Raw genomic sequence first — 16645 nt, forward strand, 5'->3', positions numbered from 1 at the left:
GCTTTAGCCAGCCTCCTAGGGTCGTCACACCATAATCTTAAACACAACATGTGCCTTGTGGTCCAGATGTTTTCCAAGAGGGGATGCTGCAGCCAAGAAAAGCAAGATAGTATCTTGAATACCCAAAGGGATTGATAGGACTGAGAAAGCAACCATACAGCCAACTGTGTAGTTGTCCAAGAAAAAGTGAGCCTATTCTTTGCACAGTTGGAGTTTCGGTGATCAAATAGTAGAATTTGAAAAAAATTTTATGATAAGATCTTTCGCTTCACAGATTCTCATAAGATCTGCTTTTCGAGAATGGACTCAGTGTTTGGCAGTTTGTAGGTAAAACTAGGATTAGAGCAACAGCAAGAGAAAAAAAAAAAAGGAAGAGTTCATGGACTGTGTGTATATTGTTTCTGCATAAATGTGACATAAAAATCACCTTTCCTGATATTTGCAACTAACACAAAGAATGAAGAAAAATAGCTATAGACTTTCACAACCGTGAACAAGCTGCTTTTCTTGTTATTTCTGTTTTTTCCCTGACAAGGCTTGCCTTTTGAATTCTTGCAATGTGCAGGAGTCCCCGTGTGTGTGTGTGTGTGTGTGTGTGTGTTTAATAGCTAAGTTATATCTTTTTGTGCTGAAGGCACCCTTTGGATTACCTACCTATTAATAAGAAATGATACGGTAATATTACATTGGTATTTTCTTTCCATTATCTTATGAAATGGTTCACATCTTTTTTCATAACCATTAATATAGTTTATGGTCATGAGTAGCACACCTTGAAGAAGTGCGGGGGTTCCTGTGTATGTCGTGATAATGCCCTAGTCAAACTGAGTTTTACCTCTTGCCTCTGAAAATGTTTTGGCCTCTGTTCTAATCTTAATAACTTGAATTGTATCATTGGTCTGGCCTGGTCTAGAAGGGAACCAGTAGGAAGCTGATTTAGTTCTGGGGTCTATCTAGGACTGTAGGTCTATCTTAGGAAAAGTGGTCTGAGATGTCCATGTCCTTTCCTGAGCCCAAATTTTATATATCCTCAACTTCAAGATCCTGAACGTAGTGTTACTTCGAATGAGTCAGTCTCCCATAGAGCTAGTTATTCAATGCTGGTTTAGATTTCAGGACTTTTCAAAAATTTTTAAAGTATCTGAATCCTTGTTTTTGGCAGATGAAACCCTATGGTTTTCTTTTAAAACAATAAAACCCAATTTCCTTTTGTCGAAGTAGCGATGGGAGCCCAGGAGCCCGTAATTCCATTGGCCCCAGTGTGTACCTACCCTCTACAGTAGCCCCTGCCGCAACTGGCCCATTACCAGGTGAAGACGTCAGCTTTACTCCGACCAGGCTGGACCTCCTGTGTTTTCCAGCTTAACGTGGCCGGGTCCTCCTGACCATGTGTGCAGTGAGGCCAACACAGACACAGTGATCCCACTTTGCCGGGTGTCTCCAGCTGCCTTCCCAGGAGCACATGGGCTGTTCCTGCGGGACACTCAGCCCAGCATTTTAAGCCCTGCTCAGTTTTCTCCAGCCTCTAAAGCTCCGAGCCAGTAATAGTCTGTAAAGACCCAGGGCTCCGAAGGATTCAGATCACCACCTGTGGGTCTCCTGCTGAAGATGAAACTCCACGGGCATGTAAAGAAAGCAAGGGAGGTACATGCATGGCTTTTTTTTTTTTTTTTTTTAATGCCTTTTGGGTAGCAACAGTAACCTGGAGCAGATGACCCTTCATCAGGGATCTTGAGACGTGGGCTGGGGTGGCCGTCGTAAAAGAAGGAGGAGTTTAAGGTGATTTTGTTTTGTCATAGATTCCTAGTAGGAGTATCTGACTACTGATTGAGAGAGATCCTTCCGAATGTTATGTGGCAATCTAGGGATTCTGTCATTCTCTCTCTTTCTCTCTCCATCTCTCTTTTTACCCCCCTTCCCTCCCTCCTTCCCTCCCTCTCTTGTGTTTCGCCATTTATTGAGCATAAACCCTTTTATCCCCCAAGCAAAGGACAGCCCATAAACTTTGTTTTCACACAAGTTAAAAGGTGACATGCAAATTATCTCATGCCTTCCCTCAGCACCGTGTTCCATGTCATTTCCCTCTGTTGATAATATCCCCTGAAACATACTTATTTGCCCAAGACTTCCTTTCTCCAGCTTGCACTAGATACGCTGTTGAGAAACACAGGATCTGAATATTGTCTGAGGAAGAGAATTTTAATTGCAACCACCTTTTTTTATATACTAGTGAGTAAAGATATTTATTGTGACGTGTTGAACAATTCTTAAAAAGTGTTTACATACTCTTGTTTAACTGATTAAAACTTTGGGGAAAGGTAGCTTTTACGTAGGAAGATTATGCAAAAGTTAAAAATGGGAATAAGATCAAAGAAGCTGTGGGAATTGTTGGTGTGATTCGTTGGTAAAATTTGTATTTTTCCCTGCTAATTAGCTAATTTCTTACACTCAAGTTTGGTGTGAGAGAGATACTTTAATAGCATCCTTCTTTTAGCTTTTTATATTAATAGTTGGGCTGCTTTCTGCCTTGATAATTAAAAGCAGATAAGATGTATTGCATTTGCCCAGAAAAAAAAATGTTTCCTGCATCATCATCATCTTCATACCTAGCAGCAAAACACCTTTACTGAGCATCTGCTGTATACACAGTACCGTTCTCATCCCAGACAAACAAATAAATCCACCTTTGAGGTCTATTTCCTATTCTTCCTATTTTATTTCCATAACTTAATTAGCCTCCAAAGTTCAATTCTAATATGCATAGGGTACTTGGCATACTATGCATACTTTAAGTATATTCCAAATTCAATCAAGTATTTTTTTTGTCAAGTGTTCTCAGGACAGGAACAGCAATACCTATTACATATATCCACTATGAGAATTTAGCACAGTTGGCTGCTGGCAACAGACACGAAGATTTATCCTGTGCAGCTATTTTTTAGCCTCTTGGATGCCAGCCAGTTGCCTAATGGATCATGAGTGAGTCAGTTTCATTCAGCCTCTTAGCAAAGTCAATTTGTCCAGCAGCACACGATTTTCTGTCATGTAGGGGCTTTGCCTGGCACGGCTGTGACAAGCAGAGTCTCACCGTTTCTGCATTTCTAAATTCCAAATGGCTTTGGCCCCAGAAAGCTGGTCTAAGGAGAAGTCCCCTCTAAGGGAAGAAAGATGGTGTAATGAAAGCTTCCTGGAAAAATTAGTCAGGCTCTGCCATTCACCGATATTCCAAAGTGGGTCACAAAAATATCCTTGTCTTCATAAGTTGGCTTAATATTTGCCTGTACAATGAACAGCACCATTTGCCTTTTGATTCCTTCAGGCTCAAGTGCTCTAAGTCGCAGGAAAGCAATGAACTATCTGGAAGGGACTGAATAGCATTTGCTGGGAAACCTGAGTCTCCGTCTTGTGTTGAAGAGTCAGCGTGGCTCCTCTTAAGATATTCTGCCCAGTGCATGTGATAGGAAACCAGGACTAAGCAAGAAGAGAGAGAAACAATCCTTCTCTGCTCCCAATCCTCCAAGATGGCCATGTACGAAATTTCCCTTTCAGCACTATTCCACTGACATCCAAGTCCAGTTAGGTACCTGGAAGAAAGAGACATCATCATACGTGTCAGGGTTTTAAAATACAAGCAAATCATCAGGGTCCTTGTGGGGGGTACCTGTCCCCCAGTGCTTTTGCTGGTAGCTGCCTTGACTGGCTGTGAACAACCAAGAAATCAATTTTTTTCTTAAGGAGGATATTGGGGGTGGGGGCTATATTTGCACGTGCACGTTATCTTAGAAGAGATTTCATTATGCAAAAAGCTACATTATGCAAAAAAAGAGGATTGTTTTAGCTAATGGCTCCAAGGACAACCTAATTTGTCTTCTCTACAGGTCACTCATTGTTTAAGTGGTTATTTAAGTTTTCAGAGAATTCACGCTCTTTAAGTGGCCCTGGCCTGGCATCAAGAGTATAAGACAGAAACAGCGACGTGCTCTTCCTTTTTATCCAGTGTTCTCTATTTCAGAAATCATTAGATGGAAAGTACTAAGTCTGAAAAGAACTACAAACTGTTGATTCCCTTGGAGGAAACGTGGTTTCACGTATAGATTACTTTTGTTCATTTTCTTCTCTTTGACCCAGTAAAATAAAAATGTTGGGAACCATTGTGGAATAAGGAGAGGTGTTCCCGTGCAGAAGAAAAGTTTTTTTGTTCCATTATTTGTACATGACACTTGTATGTTAAAGACAGCAGAGCCGCACAGACATTCTGCTTTCATTTGTAAGAACAAGAGCAGACCCCTTTTCTCTTTGATTCATTTTGAACATAACGATGCATCCCTCATGCTGCTCCGTTTTCCCCTTGCCTTTTGTTTCTTCCTGTCTGGCCGGAGGAGCACGTTTTGGCTTAGTTTCAGCTGTGCTTTCTTAGCCACTATGCATGGAGCACATTCTCCCAGGTAGAGTCCAGTGTATTCTTTTCACTAAGGCTAGAGGGTCATAACTTAATCTTCTATTCTGCCTTTCACCCCTCGTATCTGTCCGGTTAAAACTCACATTTAAAAAATACATGTCCTAGATTATATCCAACACTTGTTAGTATCAATTATTATCATCATTTTAAATGCTAGAATGCAGATGTTCATCCTCAGACTTTGCCAGTATTCGCATGTCTGTTTCCTTCCCATAGATGAGTGTTCCAACTTGTGTGTTTTCTTTTCGAGAGTCTTCACTATGTAACTCTTCTGACATTTCAGAGATTGCGGTATTCCTAATATTTAGTCTCATGAGGTGCTTCAGTGTTTAAAGTACTCTTTTTATGGTGGGCGTTTTTTTTTTTCCTTGCTGACCCATCATTGCACTAGATCAGTTCCTTATTTTACTTTTGAGCATGACTAATGGTAATAAAGTCTGAACTCCGGTCTCATATTCCATATTTTAATTGTATAAAGCAACTCTGAAAACCCACACTGAGAAGATCCTGAGCCTAAATGAAATTAGGTCATGTCTCAAAGAAATCATCCTGTGAATCAAGAAAAATGTGTGGGTGGCTGCACATGTGAGCGAGAGAAACAGGGAGGGAGGGGGAATTCTAGCACACAGCCCGCGACGCTGATGGTATTTCCTCAAGCGGCTCCTATTCAGTGTCCTTGTAGTAAAACGAAAGGAGCTTTGCCGTGTAGGCAGTCTTCTTTTTACAGATTAGGACCCTTACAGCCTGGAGAGGATACGATGTTTGCCTGAAATCCCACAGCGTTGGTCGAGTGGAGCTAGAACCCATCTCCCAGGATGCTCCTAATACCACCCTCTTCACTTTAAGCCACCTATACGTCAGACCTGGAATACTGCTTAGCAGTCACCTGCTTAACTACTGATGACCAAAAGGGAGAGGGCAGGTGAAGTCTTAGCCTACCAGTCCATCGCGAGATGGTAAAGTTCACCAGCAAGGTTAGGAACACGAGAGCTGCTAAACAAAACTGGAGAACATCAGCGTTTCTTTATCATAGTTTATGGGGAAATATAGACATGACTCAAAAGCAAAATAACGGGAAATGGAGACACCACAGAGCAGTCGGGGAAGAATTAGTTACAGGCAAATGTTCATTGGGGGACTGAAAAACAGAACTGTGGAAATCACAAATTGTTTGAGACCCTGTTTGAAGTTGGGTGACTACATGATCACTGAGATGTTGGGTGGTGGTGCTCTGCAGGGCGCGTGTGGGTCTCCAGATTTATGAAATGCCACACGATCAGAAGTACCACTCCGTTTTGCTAATGTTATTAAATACCGTCTATTAAAAATCAGATGCTTACAAATGAGACTACTTAAATAATTGGAGGAAGCAAGATACTATGTATCCCATTATTACAAAAGTATAATATCCAAATAAGGATGTGATCGAACAACTCAAAACGGTCCAAGAGTGAAACAAAGGAATGTCCTCTGTATTTTCAGCCAATGTCTGGATGCTAAAAATCAGACTGACTCATCAAGGAGAGTGACCACAAAATTAGATGATTTTGACCCCAAAAATGCATTAGCCTCCTTTCCAAGAGTATTTGCCAGTTTTCCATTTCTGTGTTTCCCCTCTTCACCCCCAGGCCCAGGAGGAAATGAGGATGGTTTTTTCAGTTGTTTTGTTTGAAAGAGAACTTTATGTCACCAAAGTATAATGTGAAGGAAACTGTTCCCATCAAAACCAACAGTCTCAGAGAGAAAGGGAAAAGGAAAAGAACACTCATGTCTTAGGCAAGCTTTCCTAAGAGTTGGATCATATTGGATAATGTCACTTGGAAAGTTCCTTAATTACCTTAGAGAGGCAAAAGATATATAAGTGATGGAAATCTACCTTTCTTTCTCCTTAGTGGAAAAAAAGGTATAGTGCTCTTCAATTGAAAGCCCTCCTCAGTTTCTGAAGTTGCTTTCCAGTGACATTTAACTTCATTAACAGCCACCTCTGGGCAAATAACAGAGCCTTGAAAATTATCATCTCAGAAATATTGATTCTGTTAAACAGTGGAAGTTTTTTCCTGCTTTTACCTATTCCTGTCTTTTAAAACTTTTTTCACAGGTTCTCGTAATTCTTTTCCAAGAACCTTAAAACACAATGTAATCAACCTTTAATGACTGTTTCAAATGTCTGAGGCATATACTTGATGCCAGTTAATAGAGTGGAAGTTCTGTTTACTGTAGGATTGCATGGATGTTGCCCGCAATTCCATCTGGAGAACCGACTTTACTGTTACATTAAACTTGAGAGCTAAAAGAACAAGTTCTTCGTAGACGTGGACTGAAGTAGTAACATGTGGGCTGAGCTTGAGTCAGTCTGTTCTGTTGAAGAATTACTACAGCACACCAGAGGAGACAATCCTGGCCTAGTCATCAATCTGAACTTGGCCTTGCCTCTAATTTTCATCATGATAATTCAGAGAAACTCTGAATTTAATTATTAAACGTTTCCTACTTCATATCCAAAGTTAACCATTCGTTTTTGGATTGAACAATCAGAGGATTGCCTTGTCCTAAATAAGTACCTCTTTGTTCTATAGATAAGAACTTGAAAAAGCATTCTTATTGATAGGATGATGCTGAATTACCCTCAAGTGTCAAGACACTTTCCTGGGGCTGATATAGTCCTCAGAATAAATGCACACTGCAGTAGAATTTCAACTCGGTAACATGACTCTCCAAAAGAGAGAGTGGATTAAATTTAGAGCTGAAATGCCAACCTATATATGTATGTGTTGGAACTGGCTGGTGTATAGCAATAGGAGACCTGTCAAAAGACACAGCAGTCACATGGTTTAAAACTGTTTAAAAAAAATAAATTGTGGAAGCTGATATGATTTTCATAAATCAGGGAAGTGTGGCTCTGTTGCTTTTTATAACATCTGAAGTATAGCTTAGGCTTATTACAAATCACAAACACAAATTTCAGTGCTGTCAGTGATGCCTTGGTATAACATGGCAGTCTGTTAGACATCAATGTGCTGAACAGATAACAGCGATTTTCAATGAGTAAACGTGTAAGTAAAGCACATAGAATAAAATTGCTTATTTGTATAGCATTCAAGGGACAGCTGGAAAATGAAAGACAGGTAGAAGGAGGGTCACATCAAGAAATACATATTGGTGATTCAACTGTAAGAAAAGTTCATTATGGAAGAGTTATGAGGACAGACGGGATATTCTAGCTCTCCAGGAGCTGGGTGGGATGTGCCCACATTCAGGCAAGGGCATTATAAACATAAGCACAGCTTTAAAGTGTACGATAGCAGCCATAGCTGCCTCTTATTGCACTAGAGAGAAAACCCAGATGGTAAAAAGTCTTGGGAAACAAGCGACCCATAAAAGAGCCCTGAGCATCTGTAACAAGGGATTATGACAAAATAAAGGCCTAGGAGGAGGTCAGCTGGAGACCTAGATAAGGAAGGAAAGCCATCTCTCCCCAGCCCCCCCAACCCCAGTTTAATTAGGGTGGCCTTTGCATCCTCCATGGCTTATTCCACTTTCCCAAGGCTAGTTTCAGAGAATTTCTATTCTGTCCTTTTTGGACCAAATATATCATGGAGGTGAGATGATAAAACTTACTTGGGTTTGGCTTTTCGTAGAATATTAAAATCATAAGGCTAGGAGGGATTTCTGGAGGGCATTGAGTCTAACCACTACCTTCAGACAGAACTTGATGGACCAGGAAATACATTACCTACCTCATCCATTCTCAAATAAGGCATTAACCTTCCCGGAAGAAATTTCACGACTGCCATTATAAATGCCTCCAGTGATTAAAAAAAAAAAAAAAAACCGTAAAGCTAACTCACCCATTGTTATGTTGCCAAGTATATTTAAATATCTTAAACAAATGATATATGTTCTGTCTGTTTCATCCCTGTGAATTTGTATTTGGGTTCCTACTTCGTATGAGTGCGTGTGTCCCGTGGTCAATTAGTTTGAGGCTGTGTGTGAGCCATTTTGCACAGATAAAGCCGCCATGCAACTGAAACTTTGCCTTTAATTAAGTAATCATTAAAAATGAAACTTGTCTACTTCCTCCTATTCTGTAGTTGACAGTGATTGAGGAGCCTGGTGGGCCCATGGTGGCACCAGAATGGAATCAGTAAATTAGAGCAGTTGTCAGACCCAGATTCTGATTAGTTAAACAGCTTCCCTGGGTTAGTGATTAATACAGTTGTAAAGAATGAAATCTGCTTTCCTAGAGAAGTCAGAAGAAACCTTAGGACCTAGATTATCACACTAAGTGAAGTAAGTCAAGTAAAGACAAATGTCATATGATATCACTTATACGTGGGATCTAAAAAAATTATACAAAAGAATTTATTTACAAAACAGAAATAGACTTACAGACATAGAAAACAAACTTATGGTTACCAAAGGGTGAAAGGTGGGGAGGGATGAATTAGGAGTTTGAGATTAATAGATACACACTAATATATATAAAAATACATAAACAACAAGGACCTACTGGATAGCACAGGAAACTATATCAGTGTCTATAATGGAAAAGAATATGTATATGTAACTGAATCACTTTGCTGTACACCTGAAACTAACACAACATTGTAAATGAACTATGCTTCAATTAAAAAAATCAAAAAGAACCTTAAATGTAGTAGAGTTATGTGACAGTTGTCTGATTGTGTGAACCATCTTTGAACTTAGTCAAGTGTAGATGTAATTTAATATTGAGACTCAGAAAAAGAATGGAAAGGTGGCTTCGAATGTAAGAGAACAAAATTTTTTGGCTTCTTTTGTTATTTTTTTTTTTACGTCACCACATGAATGAGATTATTACAGCTTTTGAGATTACTCTTTTAGAATTTGTTGCCTTTTGTTGTCTTGAGCCATCTTTTCTCTAGAAATGTGCTGATATTACTAGTGGTTCAAATTTTATTGTAATGTCAGTGTGTAAATCCTTATTTGATAATATAGGGGTTTCATTATCAACAGGACAAAGACGTATTTAAGAAAATATTTAAATGTGCCTATCTCCCATTCTAATAGTTTAATAGTTCAAGGTATCAGAAAAGATTTTTTTTTGCTAAAACTTCATTGTGGTATGTCACAATACCATAAAATTCACCCTTTTAAAGTGTACAGCTCATTGCGTTAGTATATTCACAAAGTTGTGCGACCCATAACCGCTAATCTCAGAACTTTTTCATCACCTCCAAACAAATCTCATAGTGGTTACTTCCCATTTCCTCTTCCTCTCACCTGTCAGCTAATCAGGGCATTTTTGAAACAGGTGTTCTCATTGGAGCTCTACATCTGCCTTTTGCGTTTGTAACTAGCAGAAATTTTATTAATGCAACGCAGTTGATTCCAAATACGTATTGGTATACATAATCTATTAGATTGTTTTCCATTTCATTTTTAATGAAATGAGGTAAGGAATAATAGAATATTTTAATAGGTATTACTGATGAAATAATTTAGCCATGTTGAAGGAAATGAAAGAAAGAAAATGAATGCTTTTATCTAACTCAAAATTGACATAAACAGAAAATCAAATTATTCAGGAAGGTTAAAGATAAATTCTCTTCAAGAGACAAAGTACTTACCTTTCCACTTGTGTACAAACTATTATACAAATTGTTTAACTATGTAAATAGAATTTAGATCAGAAGTACCTCTAAAAAATCTGTGGTCCTTTCTATTTATTCAACAAATGCTTCCTTTCCATCACAAAGACAATACATCCTTCTTTTGTTCACCCCTGCTAATTGGTACCTTGAGTTAACCTGCACATCAGCTAAAAGAATTGAGTTAATATTCATCTCATCTTTGAAACAGGGCTTGCACACCTAATATCAAAAATGGGAAAAAAATGTTTGAATTCTTTTTCTTACTGTAAGAATAACAAGTTATATGCCCCCTCCAAAAAAATCAGTAAGAAATGGATATTTAAGGAAAACATGTTCCACATTGATCAGAGACTGCCCACATGTAAAAAAATGACTCCAGGACATCAATCTCAATTATTTCCCTCAGGAAGCTCATGGGAAAATGTTTGTGCTTCTAAAAAGCATGTCAGTCTGAGTTCAAATGTGCCTAATGGTCATTCGTGAAATCATATGTGTATAGAAAATCAAGTGAACCTGCTGAAACAGCCTGTGTTTGGTCACTCGTGTTGGTAGAGATGAGTTTTCAGAGGAGAATGGATTTCCGGATATTATGGACGTTAGTAGTGTTTTCAGTATTACTGTGAATTTTCATGTGCAAAACAGTCAGCTCTTGGAACTTGGGGGAGGGGGGAATCAAGAAAAGGAGGTGAGTGATAAGATTGCTGAGACTATTTTATTTGGTCTTACAGTCCTATTTTTGTTTTTTTTTCTTATGATTTCCTCTCCCTAACGGTTGGATTTTTCAACAATAATGCAAGCAAGCATAAATATTACCACCTGTACCTTAAAAGTACCGATTTGTTTGAGTGTGATGTTGATTTACTTGAAATAAATCAATAATTTAACAGGGTAGCATTTAATTATATCTGCTCTCTGTTTTCAAAGATATTTTTATATTTGGATTTCTTTAGGAAGGATGTTTATCTTGGTCAAAGGATGAGGGTGTTTCAGAGATAATATATGAAGATTATAGAGGCATTCCCCACCTCTCTAACCTTGATGTCTGGTCCCTAAGCCTCACAGGACTTTGAGCCAATTAGAGCCTGAACACAAACAATGCTGAACAGAGTAGGATTTAACTGACCCCTTTGGAGTCTTCAAATTTTCTCTTTTCCTCCAATGTCCTATAGTGGGGCTGAATATTCCCATAAATACTGCTAGAGTTGAAACATCTTTTCATCTGTTTTGTTTCCCAAATGAGCTGAGAAACGCTTTCATCTCTTTTGTCCCACGATAGTGTAGAAGTATCCTGATGATGATTTTTTTAATTTTTATTATTTTCACAAATATTAGACCTGGGCTGTAATGCCATACTTAAAACTTACATGCAAAACAATACAATTATTTGGATGCTGTAGGCTTTTCTAGTCGGATCTGAGACATCAAACGGAAAGTCAGAAAATCAATAACAGGATCAAATAAAATTAGCTTTGTTTGTCCTAATGGCAAGAGGTCATTTAAAAAAAGTCTGCTCGTGAAGGTACAGGCAAAGTTAACTTCTTAGTTTAGTATTCTTAATTGTACACCTGATACTATTCTCCACGAAAGTGGGAGGAGCCCGGGGTGGAAGTAATCTCTGGATTTTTCATCAGCTGGATACCAGTTGTATATCTTTGAAGCAGCAATAGTACTTGGAATAAGAAAAAGAGTTTTTCCTACCACATAAACACATATAAACAAATCTTATGTATTATTGATATTTAGAATTGACTATTGTATTCCTTTCTCTTCAACTTCTACCTATTTTTCTTCTAAAATAGTTTCTTTCAGGACTTTGGGGATTGGTAAGGACTTTTCAGTAAGAGACCATTCTGAGTGCAATTTTTCATGTCTTTTTTTGATAAACTGATGAGTAAGGAAAATGTAATTTATTTTCTTCTGGTCGGCCTACTCACAAGAAGGAAAATATAGAAACGAAAATCTGTTCTTATCCACAGGCCTCTATTAAAAAAATAACAACAAGGCAAGCTATTTAAAAGACCTGGAACCAATGCAGGAACATTTTGCCAAGAATTTGGAATAAAAGTATTCACACAGCTTAAACTTTATGCTCTGGTCTTTAATTGGGAGACTTTTAAGACAATTAATGACTAAATACCTATTGTTTTCATTGAGCTCATGATAGAACAAATTCAGCCATTGGAAAAGTGAAGTCTTCTCACAGGGACACGCTAGACCAGTACGGTAATGATTCCCGATAAAGATGGTTTTACTGTCACTGTCCTTCTGACTCCTCTGCATGTGCTGATTGCAGTACACTGATTAATTTCAGATACCATCAATGAAATTGGAATATGCTGAACAAGCACTTTTCAACTAATGGCTCTTTATAAACCAGAGCTGTGGCCCTTGAGTCACAAAGAATGATTCCGAGGAAATGAGTTAATTTAACAAATTGCCAGTTGCCCACCAGCCATGTTAGCAAAGGAATGATATATGCAAGGTGGGCTACAAAGAATGTTTTCCTTAATTTTGTCTTCCCTATTCTCCATCTCTCTGGGGAGGCACTACAGGTGGTGGGGAGGAAGGACATATCAAATAAAAAGTGTGACGGACTGGTGCATTTTTATGGTGATTTGTTGAGCTGGATTGAATGAATTTAGAGTTGCATCTTCAAAACGATCATTTCTTTTTTTAAGGGTCTATTTATAATCTAGATGCTTTCCTTTGAGGGGCAGTGATACTGTCAGGCTGAAGCCCCCTAACATTGACTAAGTTGTACAGATAGCTTTGCAGAAGATGCAAGGAAGGAGCTTTTGTATAATGGACTAGAAGATGAATCTCCCTGTCACATAGACCAAGTTAGAAACAAGTCCTCACATATTTTATGATGGGACAACAGCATACTAAACAAGCAAACAAAAGGAGGAGTTCGAAATCTGCATTAAAAGGCAAGGTCTGATTTCCCAAGGCTCAAACCAGTATATGACTGGAGAAAAATGCATGATTGCTTCTTGTGTTTGTGTACAATGTCGGGTTATTTCATGCTTTATTTTGCCACTACTGTCATGAAATTACGGGAGCGGGTTCAAACATTTCTGCTTGAAAAACACCACTGAAATACAGCGTTCCTCAAGTCAGAGAGCACAAACGAGCTCATCATGTTTATTGTTTACAGGAAGTTTTTATTGGTCCTGGTGCACTTAGTCTTCCCGACCCCCACTCATCTGCTGATGGCCAGCAAAAGTCATAGGAAGTCTCATCAGTGAAATTAGTAACCTGCGGGGACAGAGATGCAGTTAATATCTGTCATTCCAGATTGGTAATCGCTGGAGTGTGTTTTTTTATGACCAATGAAAACATTGGGTCGACTTAATAAAATCTAGTTGTTTCTATTGTTAAATATATTTTGAAATTCTGAACACAAAAATATTCAGAATGTGGTAGCCAAGTGATTTTTTTTATTTTAATAAAGTATAACTTTTAAGAATAGCAATCAGCGTGTGATAAATGACAACAGACCTTAACCGGCTTCTGCTATGCTTGACAAAACCTGCTAAAAGGGCGTAACTTTTTTCTTTAGAGCTTTATAGAAATAGGAAATATGTAAGGGGCATTAGGTCTTTTTCCACTTTGAGAGGGGATCGCCTTTTGATCTACTCTTTATTTGCTGTTCTAATATGCCCTAGTTACAAGTTGAGGAATTAGAATTAGGATGCTTAAAGTTAAGATTAAGATGTAGCACTTTGTGATCTGTAAAAATCATGTCAGATCTTGCTTAAATATGAAAATTGTTGAGTTTAACCCAAACCACCAGCATCACTGATATATTGTTTAATCTCCTTTTTAAAATCATAGAACCTCTAGAGGGAAGGGGCAACATAGGGGTAGGGGAGTAAAAGGTACAGACTATTAGGTATAAAATAAACTACAAGGATATATTGTACAGCACAGGGAATAGAGCCAATATTTTATAAGTATAGATGGAGTATAACCTTTAAAAATTGTGAATCACATTGTACACCTGTAACTTATATAATCTTGCACATCGACTATACTTCAATTTAAAAAAGAACAAAAAAATGTTAATACACTTTGATAAGTGCATTGTCAGAAATTTACAGCCTCTTTTTGCGCCATTGGCAAAAGACTGTGGAGGGTAAAGGGAACCTCAGTGATGACACATGAAAATTATGAGAAATGCACATTTCAATGTCCATAAGGTTTTATTAGAACACAAAAACAAAATCACATCAAATCATAGAACCTCAAAGTTGGAAGTAATCTTGAGTGGTTTTAAGTCCATTGCAGTGAGCCCCTCTGGAGAGCAATTGTCAACTAAAGTCTACTCTTTCTTTAGTTACAAAGAAGTGTGCAACCGACAGCCATTTTATCTTTGATTAACTCTACGGGGTTTTTGTTTTGTTTTGTTTTGTTGGTTTTTTTTCTTTTTTTCTTTTTTCTGTTTGTATACTCAGCTGAAAATTGGTGTTCCTGTAGCTTCCGTATATTGGACCCATTCTCTGCCCCTGAAATATATAAACATTCCATATGTCCAACTTTGATGTATTTGAATACCAATATCATTTTCCTGGATTCTTTTGCAATAAACATCAATTTCATCTACCTTCTTCATATAGTAAAATTTGAGCCTCTTAACCAAGCAGATCTCTGTCCCCTGAACCGGTTCCTTTTATCCGATGTTCTTTCTACTCTTCTTGTCTGAAGGTAGTTTCCAGGAATGACTGAGTCTGTGGCATGCATAGTGGCTAAGTGAGATAAAGATGTGATGACCAAGGTATTTCACCTCCTCTTCTGGACTTCCATTCCAGGGAACCTGGGAGCAGTGTTAGCAGCATATAGTTTGAAAAGTCTTGGCATCTGTTTATCTTCCCTTTGACTCACAGCACCAGGGAATTCTCCTCTGTTCTGTGGTACTTGTGCTGAGGGCATAGCAGTTCTATCTCAAACTGAGCCTGCTTTGGGAGCTCCAGACACACTTTTACCTCACAGTGAGCCCTGTAGACATGGAACATTGTTGACTGTAAGAATTTGTGCAGGACTCGTCCCTGGACTGCTCAGATCCCAGCAGCAAGCCTTTCCATTGACAGTGTTACTGACCCCGGAGTTATTACTGCCTCTGAACTTGAATCCTGAGACCATGAAAACACAAAGGGGCAATCCAGTGTATGTGGAGGGTGGAGGAGGGGTAGATTTGTTAGCTTGAAGTGACTTTTAATTTGAAAGCTTCCCCCTCCTTTGGTTCAATCACAGCAAAATTGGAGTAGCAATCCCTAAGGTACAGATACAATATAGTAGTATAGTTCTAATCTCTGTGCCAGTGTGATAAAATCAGTTCCAGGACAGAATGAAAAAAAAAATACAGCCCCGTGGTTCATTTTTTAAATTTTATTTGTTTATTTATTTATTATTTATTTATTTATTCTTTATTGGCTGTGTTGGGTCCTTGTTGCTGCACGCGGGCTTTTTCTCTAGTTGCGGTGAGCGGGGGCTACTCTTCTTTGAGGTGCATGGGCTTCTCATTGTGGTGACTTCTCGTGTTGTGGAGCACAGGCTCTAGGCACGTGGGCTTCAGTACTTGCAGCACGCAGGCTCCATAGTTGTGGCTCACGGGCTCTAGAGCACAGGCTCAGTAGTTGCTCCATGGCATGTGGGATCTTCCCGGACCAGAGATAGAAACCGTGTCCCCTGCATTGGCGGGCGGATTCTTAACCACTGCACCACCAGAGGAGTCCATGGTTCATTTTTATGACTGTGTGTGTGTGTGTGTGTGTGTGTGTGTGTGTGTGATGGTACATTTTCTTAGCAAACACTTAAAATGTCACATACTGTTAGAGTTGCCTGATAAACTATAGGACACCGAGTTAAATTTGAATTTCTGATAAACAAGGCATAATTTGCTAAGGTATGTTCCAGCTATTTCACAGCACTTACACTAAAAAGCACCAATTATTTATAGGAAATTTAAATTGACTTGGGTATCCTGCATTTTTATTTGCTAAATCCAGCCGTCCCGCTTTTCAGGCAGGGCATGACAGCTAGTGAATCTTGATCCAGGAAGGGAATTGTACCTCCAGTCCTAGAGAAGGAAACTGGAGCCCTGCCTTTGATAGATTATCTTTTAACTTTTAAGAAAACAAGGACTATTGATTAGTAAATGGCTGAAGGAGTCTCATCGCTTCTTATGTAACCCATACTGCTGGGAGGCTAGGGCCAAACAGAGGAGCCAGCATTTAAGATTTTCCTTTCCTGGGAGCTGTGGCTGAGTCAGACAGATGGTTTGATAAAGCAGTCAGGAATGGAAGGAGCCGGAGGACCAGGGAAAAATGATAAGAGAGTGTGGTCCAATCCAGGAATACCAAGTTTATCATTAAAGACAAACGGTTTAGTCCTAGGCTGAAAATTAGAGAAAAGAAAAGAAAAGAAAAGAAAAGAAAAGAAAAGAAAAAGAAAAGAAAAGAATGAGATTCTTTCAGGAACCCAAACATATAGGGATGGGTAGTGGACAGTATGGGGGAAGTTTGCCCGATTTTAGACACCCGTGAATGTAAAA

The 16645-nt window shown here is 38.8% G+C and overlaps 1 protein-coding gene across 8 annotated transcripts in view; it reads left to right on the forward strand.

Annotated features, from left to right (window-relative positions):
- Positions 1-16645, forward strand: part of NRG1 (neuregulin 1) — a 1000105-nt gene that overhangs the window by 928564 nt on the left and 54896 nt on the right. The window lies entirely within an intron of this gene.

Source organism: Hippopotamus amphibius, chromosome 10 (assembly GCF_030028045.1).
Source record: "Hippopotamus amphibius kiboko isolate mHipAmp2 chromosome 10, mHipAmp2.hap2, whole genome shotgun sequence".
Lineage (NCBI taxonomy): Eukaryota > Metazoa > Chordata > Mammalia > Artiodactyla > Hippopotamidae > Hippopotamus > Hippopotamus amphibius.